This window comes from Rattus norvegicus, chromosome 1, assembly GCF_036323735.1.
Source record: "Rattus norvegicus strain BN/NHsdMcwi chromosome 1, GRCr8, whole genome shotgun sequence".
In the NCBI taxonomy this organism is placed as follows: domain Eukaryota; kingdom Metazoa; phylum Chordata; class Mammalia; order Rodentia; family Muridae; genus Rattus; species Rattus norvegicus.
In genome coordinates, this window is record NC_086019.1 from 239,630 (window position 1) to 250,480 (window position 10,851).

The following is a 10,851-nucleotide window of genomic DNA, read 5'->3' on the forward strand; positions in this document are numbered from 1 at the left end:
GTAGACCAGGCTGGAATTCACAGAGATCCTCCTGCCTCTGCCTCCCAAGTGCTGAGATTAAAGGCTTGAGCCACCACCACCTGGACTCTTTTTGAGGCTTTATTCCACCTCCTTAGAAACTCTCACATTCCATGCATTTACTGTTTGGATTGCTATATATTCCTAGTAATTAGCCTTTTCCTCCTGAGTAACATCATTCTTCATAATTTTATCTTCTGAGTTCTACTTGGTCCCACATTAGTATAGCGACTTCAGAATTCTATTGGTTAAGGTTTGCACCATAAACATTCTTGTAAACAGTACAAAGTTTAATTTGCTTTTCAACCAGTTCAATACTTGCTGTCTTTTAATTGGTGTGTTTAAACAATTCCTGATTAATGTATTTTTATGTGTTGAATATTAAAATCTGTGGCATTTCTAGTTATAAATTGGACATTTTTATTATTCACTTCATCATTACAGTTGGATTATTACTCATTCCTAGTTATTCTCTTTGAAAAGCATTTTGTTAACATTTAATGAATTTCTCTACATTAGACTTCAAGCCACCAAGAACCAGTGACTTAGGCTTACATTGCTGTGAAGTGATCCATGACCCAGGCAATCTTACAAAGGTGAACATTTAACTGGGACTGCCTTCAGTTTCAGATAATGTTCAGTCCATTATCATCTTAGCAGGAAGCATGACAGCTGGAGAAGTAGCTGAGAGTTCTTGATCTGAAGGCATCTAGGAAGGGACTGTCTCCTGCACTGGGCAGAGCTTAAGCATAAGGCGTCACAGCTCAGCTCTACAGTGACACATGTCCTCCAACAAGGCCAGACCTACGTCCCGGGTCAGCTCTACTCTGACTTCGCTAGAGGCTCCAGTGCTGTCCCTGCAGTAAAGGACCTCATGGTTCTAAAACCCCAGGTCTTCCTTGTCCTGGAGGGCATGTTGTGTTCATATGAAATCACAATTATGTTTAATACTTCTAGTTGTCCCAGGTTTTACAGTGTATGCTTTAATGAATCAGAGTCTACATTCAAATTATATGCACTATGAAGACCTTAGCACAATAAATTCTCAATGTTCCTTCCTAACTTTGTGGTGCTGTTATTAGCGTTAGCACATATTTTACCTCTGAGTCTTCTGTAAACAAATAGACTGTTGATACTATTTTTACCACTGCTAATTTTCTTTTAGAGAATGTTAAAATAGAAGTTATTTAAACGTTCATTTATGTGATTCTTAATATGTTTTCTGCACAGTATGGATCCTGGTTTCTCTCTGGTGTCATAGTCTTTCCTTCCTGGAAAACATTTTATCACGAAATTGATCCACTGATTGAATTGATTACACAGATGATGTGCACTCAGCATTTTTCTGCCTGCAAAAGTCTTCATTCTCTTTACTTTACTTTGTGTGTAGAATTATGGATTCATAGTTTCTTCCCATAGGCCAGGTTAAAGATACCTTCAAGCTACTACAAGTTCTGGTATGACAATGACTATAATTTTTATCTTCACTTTCTGCATTAATGTTGCTACTATTTCTCTGGTTGCCTTCAAAATCATTTCTTCTCAGAAATTCAAGTGTGACACAATGATGTGTATAGGTTTTTGACAGGCTTATTGTTTTGGTTACAGATGTAGCTGGTTGGAGTTATGATATATAAGGCTTTATATTTTTAATTTCCAGATCTATTTATCTTTTTAATATTTTATGAATTTTAAGTTATGTTGCTGGTATCAATCAATTTTTAAAATTTATCAGGAATTGCTTCTTCAAATATTTCCTTTTTTATATTAAAGTTGGCTTTATTGGGAAGATGCTTTCTGGTGGGCAAGTTCACTGGCCCCAAGGACCAAGGCCAAGGAAGTTGCCATGGGGAAAGGGGGTGAGTAGGAGAGAGGAAGGGGCACTGAGAGAAGAGAGGAGAAAAAGAGCTCTGTTTTTTTCAAATCTTTGTTCTGTTCCTTGTTTCTGCTCCTATTGTGACTTGTGTTATTTTAAAACATCTTCATCTAAACCAAGGAGATTACTGTGTGCTTTCAGCACCTACGGGGTGGTAACGAGCTGCCCCAGGTTACTTCCTAATGTCTTTTTAAGTGTGGATTTTCCAGTCATTCATGTTTGTCTGTATGTATGTGTGTGTGTATGTATGCATGTATGTATGAGTGTATGTTTGCATGTATGTATATATTATTTCTAAATTTTTATATAACTATAATCTACAAGAATATAAACTGAAAACACACTTTTGATAAGTTAATTGACCAATCTCTCTCTCTATTTGGGGAGGATGAACAAGGGACAGACTGACACCGGCCTCACCTCTGTACGCGGATCTGTGAGGAAGCAGCTCAACTCTCAGACAGGAGACCCGAGTGGCTTGTCACTCACTCTCATCGCCATGAACTCCTCATGCCTGATTCTGTCTTTATAATATTCCAACACCATCTTAAGTCTTACACAGAGCCTTCCATGTACAACAATTGTTCAATGTAGACCAGGTCACCTGTACTTTGGTGATAGGATAAACCTTACATTATGCATATTAAGCTGCCTCTAACTCTCAAAAACATTAATTTTATGTGGCTCAGTGTAACACTAAGCTACTAAAAGATATTATAAATCCCTTCTTGAAAGACTCCCAGGCTTAGGTCCAAGAATACGGAATTAAAAATGAAAAATTTAGTACTTATGATTGGAAGTTAAGAAATCAGATTTCCACCATCAGTTTATTCTTCAGAATTTTTTTTTTTTTGGTCAACATTCATGTTCTGGCTAGTTTTATGTCAATTTGACACAAACTGGAGTCATCTCAGAGGAGAGAACCACAATTTAACAATGTTCTGTAAGACTGGGCTGCAGGCAAACCTGTAAGGCATTTTCTTCATCAGTCATTGATGTGGGAGGGCCCAGACCATTGTGGGGCCATCGCTGGGCTGGGGGTCCCTTGCGCTATAGAAAAGCAGGCTAAGCAGGCCACAGTGAACAAGGCAGTAAGCAGCACCCTTATTATATTATTATTATTATTATTATTATTATTATTATTATTATTATTATTATTATATTACGTTACCACTTAGGAGACTTGGTCAGCTTCATTTTCTCTACCTATTAGATAATCAAAAGGCTGGAAAAATCTTGACAGCCTGCTGGTGTAAGAATGTGGTATGCAAAACCTTTGTTTTAAGCTGCCACGCTTTTGTCTAAGGTCATCAAATTAGAGGGACAGAAGAGATGGCTCAGTGGTGAAATGATTTTTGTGCAAGCATGAGGACCTGAGTTCAAATGCCCAGAACCCACCTGCAAATTAGGCGTGGTGCCGATGTGTCTGTAACCTCAGTATCGTGGAGTATGAGGGAGACAGACAGATCTTAGAGCTGGCTGGACACCAGTCTCACAGAATCAATAAGGTGAATACAGGTGTGAGTGTGCAAGAGGTGTATGTGCTTGCCTTTCTGTATCACAGACACAAAGCTTGTGCTGCTTTTTGCACTGGCCTTTTTGTCCCAAGAAAGCTTCCTCATTTGTTTAGTTGTGTGACTGAATGCTATTTATCACCTGATCTCGTTGTTCCACCAGCTCTCAATGGGCCACCCTCTAGCTTTCTTGCCTGGCCCCTTTCTCCTGTTCTTAAGAATTTTATCACCTAATACACTGTGTTGTTTGACTTATAATTGCTCCCGTCCTACTAATATACATGTCCCAGATTCCCGTTGTAGAGGTTCTAATTCTAAAACAAGGGAACGGTGCATTCCCCTAAATATTAAATTTACCTCCACCGTTTGAAACCAGGATTGGACACATGGATATACTTGGGTCTTAGAATGTTTCAGTCAGATGCTGATACGAGGATTATATTTACCATAAAATTGTTAAAAGAGCCTGTACATTCCTACTCTCTGGCTTCTGGTCCTCTTTAAAACTTCAAAGCAGAAATACACAGGAAGGAGGTAATAAACATGCCTCATTTCACTAATCATGAGGCACATCATGATTTTGTGGATGGTGGGATTTCTTCTGGAATTGACCATCAATAGTTCAATGATGACCTTAAAAAATAAATGGAAACATAAAAAGGAATGCTAAAGTTTGTGGTGCTTGATAATCTGCAGTTTCACACCTGCAAAATACTTGCCGCAGAAAGCTGAGATCCTGGCCACCTTGAAGAACAGGAGGACCCCTAAACTCCATATATCCACAGGGTAGCTCTCATGTTCCTGTGCTTGCTAAAATTCTGGGGCACTGTAAGGAAGTGTGTCCCAGAAATCTGCTAGCTTCTGCCCAGGCCAAAATCACACAGCTTGGTGTTCCTACTGCTGTCGATTAACAGCTTGCTGGACTTTATGTCTCTGTGGAAAATTTGATGGTCATGGCAGTACTGCACAGCATGTACTATCTCGGCAAACATCTTTGAACCTTGCATAGAGACTTTCCTCTAAAGACCCCACCTTCAATGACTTGTTCTAGTATCTCTCCATCCGAGGCATTATCCTTCAACTGGTGGGTGTTTTCTCTTGTCTGACCATGTGAAACAGCTTGATAAAGTTAGGATGGTCAAGTGATTTCACATTGCTGATTTTCCTGCAGAAAAGCAAGACATATATCTTGACATTTTGGAAAATTTTTACAGCCACACAGGTCAGTGTGAGGACATGGAAAGCCAGTTAGACCTCTAAAAAGTTCCCTTCAACCAGGGTGGCCAACAACTTATAGTTAGTTGTGACATTCTCATCAATACAGGAGTAGGCCAGCTGGTCCTGCTCCATGATCACGCCCTTCATGATATGACTGGAACCAAAATTGCAATGAGGAATTAAAAATGGGACATTTTAAATCATGCACAAGACAATGTTTGTAGCTACAAATACCCAACAAGACAGGAGAAACAATTGAAAATACCTTTGATATGATATTTTGGAATCTTCATCGGACTATCCATAACAAATATTTTCATTTAATCATTACACACCATTATAGTTTGCAGTTAAAAATTGTGGTCCTTATATTTCATGCCACTTACAGTCCCTTACCATGATATTGCAGAACACTGTAGCAGTATCAAAAGAAAACTTTCTTGGAAAGTGGGGTAGTTGTCACAGCCACAAATTAATAAATATAATAAAAAGTAAAAAAAATGTCAGACAAGCTAGTCAAGCACATTGAATGCTTGAGAAGACAATGAAATACCTTCTAAAGCAGTAGATACAAACTGAGAGCCAGATCATGTTGACAGGGATCAACTGCAAACAAAGGCTCACAGACACTAAGAACTGTTCATTGAAAAGGACAGCCTTCCTCTCCCCTGATCTCAGCAATCACTGTGAACCAACACAGCAAGAAAATCAGGTTCAAGAGGAGTTGATGATACAACAGACACTTCAAAACTCACTGGGTCCAGGCTGGGGAGCTGGCTTTGGAGTCCACAATGTCTATGATTTCTGCAGAGGACCTGTATTTGGTTCTCGGGATACAGGTCAGGTAGTCCACAAGTACCCTAAATCCAGTTCTAGAAGGTCGTATACTTCTGACCTATAGGGCATCCATACACAGCACAGTCACAGGCACAATACGTCACTTTAAAAAGTTATACAAACCTTTTTATGTAACATTATTTATGACCTTTGAAGGACAGTACAGGGCATCAGATTTTCTGGAAGTGCAACTACTGGTAGTTTTAATAAGAGTTTGGGTTTGTTTAAAACCCCGATTATGGTAAGTGAACATGTTATTGTTTTAATTCTAGGTGTGGGATAGGAACTCACAACCATGTCCTATTCCAGTTCCAGAAAATCTGATTTCCTCTTCTGACCTACACAGAAGACACCAGGGACATGGTGCTCAAACATACATAAAGGCAAAATACTTATACATATAAATGAAAACAAAATTCTCTAAATTATCAAACATAACTTAAATTAAGAAAAAGTAGTTTGGAAGATAATAAAGAACATGGAAAAATGAAATGCATAAATCAAGACAGCAAATATGCAAATCACTATGAAAAAGGTAAATCAAAGTCACCAATGTGGAGATAAATGCACTATGTCAATGTGTAAAAGCTCCTGGAAGTTCCAGTAGAATCTTCCAGCAGCATCGGACTCTAGTAGTTTTTCAACCAAATGCCAACTTGAGTACTGTAAGGACAGGAGACAGTCGCAGGCAGATCTGTAAGTGAACAGGTATCTATGATGTCCTACGATGCTTCTTTGTGATGTCGGAGCAAAAATGGACCAATGGTGGCTGGGCAGAGCCCACTGGTTCTTCTGGCTTTCTGTTTCCAAGGTTCTTCCTCAGTGGGGCAGTAGAGGGCTGCTTACACTCAAATGTTTGTCTCCAATATTGTCCATTGATCCATTGTTTTTTTTCCTGTTAGGCCCACAGCCCAAGGCCCTTAACTTTCCTCAAAACGTGACACTGGGTGGGAACAACATTCAAACACTGGACACTCTGTGGGAACTTTGACACTGAAACTTTAATACAGACAGTTTCCATGTTAAACATCAAACCGGAAATCCTAAGAATGTCAATGAACTCCAGAGCTTTGTCTGTCCTCATGTATGGGCTCTGGTACACACTAGCTAGTAGATGGAGAGTGTTTTGTTTTCCACTTGGAATCCAGCTTTTACAACTTTTTAGTAATTCATGTCTATACTCAAAGTATTCAGTTTGTTATTTTTAAAATAAGATTAATGGATGGTAAAGGACGTTAGCTCCTTACTAAGTTGGGAGTTATGACAAAATATTGTTTTTTTGTAGTGCCCCAGGGTGTGAAACCATAATCTGTGGGGCTGCAAAGAAGAGGACACCATTCATCCCATGTCCTTATTAGGCCTGAGCCTTCTCACCAAAGCCCATGATCCATGGACAGGGGGCTGACATGTTTAACATGACCAAGGAAATACCTGTCAGCCAGGACACTATAAACAAGAGATGTGAAAGATGGAGCAGTATCCTGGCAACATAGGCCCTTCTACTCTCAAAATATGCTTTAGTTGTCTCCTTACAAACAACAGAAATTGCTTGCTTGTGCATCTTAATGTTGGCATGGCAAGAGCAAGGTAGCAGATTGCATAACAGAGTTGTTTTTAATTGGCACTGTAGAGGTATTCTAAGATAGTCAAAAAATAGCATGAAATCATTCTATAGATCCCTTTGCTAAAGGCCACATGTTCTGCACTGTAGCAAGTCTCTACTACTTGTGAGTTCCAAAATCTTACTATTGCTGTATTGAGGTTGAAGTTTGACAAATCAGGTGGCCTAACACAGACATGCATACAACACATCTAGACACAATCAACTTAGCTGTGCCCTGCCTGATCAGAGCCCTCCAAAGTCAGCTTACACACATTTTTTAAAGGGGAAAATCAATAGAATCTCATAAAGATGAGCCCATACTAATTATAAAATTTTTGAAAGTGGCAGCATGATGAGCAACATTCAAGCCAACTTTGGCTATATAGTGATGGTGAGGCCAGCATGTGCTCCAGAAGAGCCTGTACCATGAAACCTAGAAGAAAAGCAAACAAAAGAAAAGAAAGGAGTGGAGTGCTTTTGTTTTGTACATGATCTATGTTCCCAATGCTTCAAAAATTATTGGTTGCTGTTATACATGGGCATAGCCACAGATGAGTGTCACATCAATGACTGAGGTGCAAGAGCTGTGGTCAACCTTTACCATGTACTTGAAGTTATGCTGCCAACAACTCCTATCACACGTCTTTAAATTTATACATTAATGGTACCTCAATGGACACACCCAGAACCAGCTACATGATAGATGCCAAGTCACTGAACTGTAGTGTATCAGAGTCCTAGGAGAACATTCTCTCTTAATAAAATGTTCACCGTCATTTAGACAGAGAATATGTTGGCAAATTCCACACTAAACAGTAGGTAGCAATTATAACAGGCAAAATCATTATACAATAAAAGGGAGACAGAGGTACTTTTCACCAATGAGCACCAAAGCCTTTCTTTCCAGTAGTCTAATCAGAAAGTCATATAAGATAGAAACACCCTCTCATCAACATCTTGGAGAACAGGAAGGAACCTGAAAAGGGATTTGCTGCTGTACCATGAAGTTTTTGCTCCCCACTGTCTCCCTTCTAACAGATGAAAAGCCTAAGATTCGAGGAAGAATTTTACTCAAGCCTAGGTTGTAAAGTTAGGGAGAATCATTGACATTATAATTTCCCTGTGTTTTTCCAAAGAGGCAGATGTTTGGAGGTGGATTCAGTGTAGTGCTAGGCAAATCATTCCAAAATTAGGCAATTTTTGTTCCTGGACATGTTCTTTGAGCTCCTTATCTAGTAGGAATCAAGAGCACAGGCATGATACTTTGGTTTAACAAAATCATTATTGCCTCTACCTCCTGTGCATAAAAACATACTAGCTTTAGTGCAGCATTCACCCTCCTTAAGGCAGACTATAGTCTCTGGAATGATAGCTACAGACAGATGTACCCATATAGATAGAGGGCCAGGCTACGGTGGAGCACCAAGGAAAGTTCTTCCTGGAAATAAAAAAAAAGGCTCTTTTTAGATTTAACTTTCTTCTGTCTTTGGATTCTTTATAGATGCCCACTTCCATAATTAGCATCAAAATAATGGGATTTGAGCATTGCCTTTGCCCCTTACATGGAATCATGCCTTTTGCCTTTTTGATCCTACAATAACCAGGTAGGAGGAGGCATTCTTCTGAAGCATAGAGACACAATGGTGACCTTGCTTAAGAGACCATCTAATAGTTCCTGTCAGTCTTCTGAGCAGGAAGACTTGGAGTAATTTGTATTGTACTTGGAAACTAAGTGAACAAAAAGAGGGAAACACTGAGGGAATTAGAAGATCTGGTCAAGAGCCAGTGTGATCAGGGATTGGAAGTTGGTCAAATTTCTTCATGTGCATGTATGGAAAAATCACTGTGAAATTGCTCATGTTGTGTAGTTAATATAAACTCATGTTCCTACAGTGAAAGAAATAAAATCAAGCAAAGTAACACATTTTAAATGGAGTCAAATTCTAATTAACAAAGAAAATAAAAATGTCTATATTCATACTTTAAAGTAAGAAAGGACAGGAAGAGAAAGGTTGTTTAAGTCCATAAAACAAAAACCTCCAAACTGAAACACAGAAATGTCAAGGAAACTCACTATGTTCAGACTCAACAATTCATGAAGAACCATATGCTGTGGCTCACGAGCCCAGAAATCCAAGTACTCTCCAACCAACAGCAAAAGCATTCCCTGTAAGGACAGGAAGTGTAAGTTGGAAGGTCAATGACCTCACAATGGTACTCTTTGAGGTTAGAGCTGAAATGGAACAATGATGGCTGGGTACAGCCCACAGTTTTTCTTTACATTGAGTCCTAAAGATCTGAAAAGATGTTCAGTGAAAAGGTAGAGACCTGAGCAAGATGGTTATACCTTGTTAGCAATCCCTAGATTCCCTATGACCAATTTCTTTCTGATAAGCTATATTTCCCAGATTTCCTACAACTTGCCCAAACAGGGCCACATGCCAGGGTTCAATCTTCAAATACATGACCCTTTCTTGGATAGTTGATAACCAAACTCCAATAAAGATTTCACCTTTAATAATACTAGGTGGAATCATTTGAATTGCAACAAGCTGCAGACTATTATGCTTCATTGTATATTCACACAGTATTGTGTGCTTTCTCTTGCTGGAATTTAAAACACCATGACCAAACAGAACTTGCTAAAGAAAGGGTTTATTTAGCTTAAATATCCCAACATATTCTACCATAAGTAGAATTCATGGTAGAGTCATGGCAGGACTCTTGAGGCAAGAAACAAGGCAGTCACCATGGAATAAAGCTGCTTACATGCTTGCTGTCCTTGATGTTGCCTGTTTATGTATATATACATATATACAGCCATGACCTTGTACCTAGGGATATCAATCAATCATGATGCTCCCCTAGAGACTATAAGCCAATTAAGATCCTTCTGCTTGGTCAGATTTCTGTAGTTTGTGTCAAGTTGCCAAAACCTAAATGACAAAAGATAACATACATATATTAGTGGATGGTTCACTTTCACTTGAACCCTAACATTGAGTTTTACCTATTGGTTTATAGAACCTACTTCATCCATCCTCATAAAAATTGGTTTATTTTTTTATTAGATCCAGAGTAAAAAGAGTAAAACGGTAGCTTCTGACTGACACTGCGATGCTGTGACAAAACATTCTGTTGCTTGGGACACTCCAGGGTAAGTGGGCTGAGACAGAGAGACTTTGTCACATTTTCACCATAAATTCTTCATCCATTTATTCAGCGCACAGAAAGCTAGCATCCCAGAAGGCAGTGGATTAATATGTTTGAAAAGATAGAGAAAAAAATATTTTGAACGATGTTCATTCTGGAATCTTCAACCTGGAAGGGAAAGTCACATATGATTTCCTCGATGAAACCTACTCTACTCAGGCACATTTTGAGAAAGTAGAGCAAAGCAAAAAACCAAACAAACAAAACATAACAAAACAAAAAAACCAATACACCTCAAACCAAACAGCAACCAAAATAATTGAGAATGTAAAAGATTTACTGTGTACTTATTGGCTCACACAACTCCAAAATGGCTTGTCAGGTCATATTTGGATAACTTTAGTTCCCAAGGCCCCTTTTATGATTTTTATCTCAATTTGTTCTTCAGTTATCCTGGAATATAAATACTAAAATAGTTTTTCTTTTCTCATCCTAATCCCTTAAAATCATCATGTTACTACTTCAGAATTATTAGTCATTGCCTTCAGCATCGATGCCATCTCCCACTATTAGGGCTCTTCTGGTTGTAATTTCTGATCTCCAGCCTCTCACAGACACTCTTTACCTTATAA

At 38.8% G+C, this 10,851-nt stretch overlaps 1 long non-coding RNA gene across 4 annotated transcripts; it reads right to left on the minus strand.

Annotated features, from left to right (window-relative positions):
- Window positions 1-1,776: 1,776 nt before the first annotated feature.
- Window positions 1,777-9,251, minus strand: LOC100910337 (uncharacterized). 4 transcript variants are annotated; one of them, XR_005497150.2, is made up of 3 exons: window positions 9,141-9,234; window positions 6,014-7,499; window positions 1,777-5,521 (listed from the first exon to the last, which is right to left on the minus strand). It is a non-coding gene; the product is annotated as an uncharacterized LOC100910337 (long non-coding RNA). The 4 variants fall into 4 exon arrangements; XR_010062736.1 differs by having other exon boundaries at window positions 1,777-4,573; window positions 5,382-7,499; XR_010062735.1 differs by having other exon boundaries at window positions 1,777-8,504; window positions 9,141-9,251.
- Window positions 9,252-10,851: the final 1,600 nt, after the last annotated feature.